We start from the raw sequence: 2558 nt of genomic DNA, 5'->3' as shown, positions 1-2558 counted from the left end.
AAGAAGCAGCTGGAACCAGGATGTATGAATATAAAAAAATAGCTGCCCAGAAAACTATTGAAAAAAAAGAAGCTAAGCTAAAAGAAATTAAGACGGTAATTAAACTCATATAAAATACTTTTAGAGAAGAGCGCAGTTTTGTATTTGGAGTTTCTGCTGTAAGAAAAAAAATTTTTTCTTTAATTTTTCATTTTCTTCTATTCTACTTGCCTTTCTTGTTTTGCTTTTTATTCTGGTGGTAACTAATCCCAGGGTCTTGCACATCCTGTGCACATGCTTTTTCACTAAGCAATAGCCTAACCATTTCCATTTATTTATTTATTTGTTTGTTTGTTTTGACAGTTTTGCTAAATTGCCTGATTGCTAAACTGGTCGTGAACTCATAATCCTCCTGTATTAGGCTTCCATGTAGCTTGTCTTACATCCTTTTTCTTAAAATGTTTAAAGAATTCTTAAACGTTTTGACATAGTGATTTGTCAAATACTGATTTTTTTTTCCAGATACTTGAAGAAGAGATTACTCCAACCATTCAAAAATTAAAAGAGGTATGTGTGCTTATTATCTGAGGACAGCCAGTTAGAATGTCTGAAAATTGATGTTATGTCCAAAATTATGCAAATGAAGTTGAAGTACATGTCATTTCTTGGTGATTTTTTTCTGTGATGAAACAGGGAAGTGAAGTTGGGACTCTGGGGGTCAGAGAGATAGCTCAGTAAAGATCTTGAATTCAATCCCCAGTACAGAAAAAAAAAAAAAAGTTGGGACTCTGTATCTTGGCTTTAAGAGTTGTAGAAAATATGTATTTTATATAGGTGATGATTTTGGAGAATCTTCATATTCTCAGAAAATGATATATCAGGTTTTAAGTTTTAAACTTGTATTAAAGAGACAAGTCTGACTTTTCTTGATCATTAAAATTGGCTGGGACAACATTTTTAAGATATGACACTCTTAGTAACCTTCATTGATAGAGTAGATTATTTCTAGGATAATGTTAACTGTCACTGTCATTGCTCTCCAGGCATTTTATGTGAAAGGAATTGAAATATAATTAGGTTTTCTCTAATATTTGCACCTTCTTATATCATGAGATGTGTCATTGTTTCAATGAAAGAATAGGAAAGAACTTTTTAATAGATACCCATATAGGAATTTGTTAAATGCCCAGTAAAATTTGGTATTCGTTTTTTGTTTTTTTTTTGTGAAACTGAGGATTGAACTCAGGCCCTTGCGCTTACCAGGGAAGTGCTTATTCCACTGAGCCATCTCTCTGGCCCCAAAATTTGGTATTATTTAAGGTTGTCTTCTGAATCAGTTTAGATGATATGGGAAAAACTGAACAGTTGTGATCTTGAAAGTATCCCCTTTATCTGCGTGATTAACTATAAACATTAGCTTAGATATGTGAACTTTGATTTCAGATCTCATTTTGCCTCATTCTTTCTAAATGAAGTATAGGCATTCCTCATTTAATAACCACTTATGGTCATGTCGTTAAGTGGATTGGTTACAAAATGAGGATAGTACATACATTACAGTATGCAGAACAAAGACATGTTCTAACGTCCAACTTGATGACTGATTTTATTTGAATAACTCTTACATGCAGTACTGTGTAACAGAACTTAAAACTACAGTACTGTACTGTATAGTATAATCAGCAAAAATTATGGTTGTATTTAAACCAGTTTACTAAAAGAAGACATGAGGGTTGTATAAATAAGGTGTTCAAATCTGTACCAAAAAAAAAAAAAAAAAAAAAAAAAAAAATGATGAGTAGGGGCTGGGGACTTGATCCTTGGGCCTGTCATGCCAGCTCTGCCCCCGGGCTGTGCTGAGATGGCAATTGAGACTGGGCATGGTGGCGCACGCCTGTAATCCCAGCTCTTGGGAAGCTATAAACAGGCAGATCACTACGAGTCCGATCTAGTAATGAGACTCTGAACATCCTGTAGACCCTAGCCTAAAATACAAAAAAAAAAAGATGAGTGGTAAGCCTGAAGAGTGTGCCTTGGTTGTAAGTCCAGTCTTTAAAATGGGAGGTCTGTAAACAAAGATTATCTGTAACATGCATAGGTCATTTAACCACCGAGTTCATTTCTTATCTGAAAATTAGGTATTTTACTTTAGTCTGGTTCAGCAGATCCTTATGTGAATCAAGTTTATTCCGTGTGAGCAAGTGCCTTTGTTGTGCTTATGGTAACTTTTCCTTGGTAATCCCAACTTCTTGATTACACATATTAGAAAACTTAGACACATAGGATGCCTTAGAGATAGAATACTACCTAGATAGCTTGATTTCTGATGTTATCTAGAATTTCCTAAAAGGACATGATTGTGTATGTCAAAATCTAGTGGGATATGGGAAATCCCATATGGGTTGCTATAGTTTGAATCTTCGCACATTCATTGAACACTATAAATGGTGATTTATTCTTTGATTTGTCTTGCAGGAAAGATCTTCTTATTTGGAATATCAAAAAGTAATGCGCGAAATAGAACATTTGAGTCGTTTGTATATTGCTTATCAATTTTTGCTGGCTGAAGATACTAAAGA

General features: G+C 34.2%; 1 long non-coding RNA gene across 1 annotated transcript; it reads left to right on the top strand.

Annotated features, from left to right (window-relative positions):
* The first annotated feature begins 59 nt into the window (after window positions 1-59).
* On the top strand, window positions 60-2552 carry LOC111814977. The gene is made up of 3 exons (XR_002819815.1): window positions 60-95; window positions 502-546; window positions 2455-2552. It is a non-coding gene; the product is annotated as an uncharacterized LOC111814977 (long non-coding RNA).
* Window positions 2553-2558: the final 6 nt, after the last annotated feature.

The sequence above is a fragment of the Octodon degus genome, unplaced genomic scaffold, assembly GCF_000260255.1.
Source record: "Octodon degus isolate 3935 unplaced genomic scaffold, OctDeg1.0 scaffold04911, whole genome shotgun sequence".
Taxonomy (NCBI): domain Eukaryota; kingdom Metazoa; phylum Chordata; class Mammalia; order Rodentia; family Octodontidae; genus Octodon; species Octodon degus.
The sequence above is the reverse complement of the archived record's forward strand: the minus strand, read 5'-3'. Positions and strand labels throughout refer to the sequence as shown.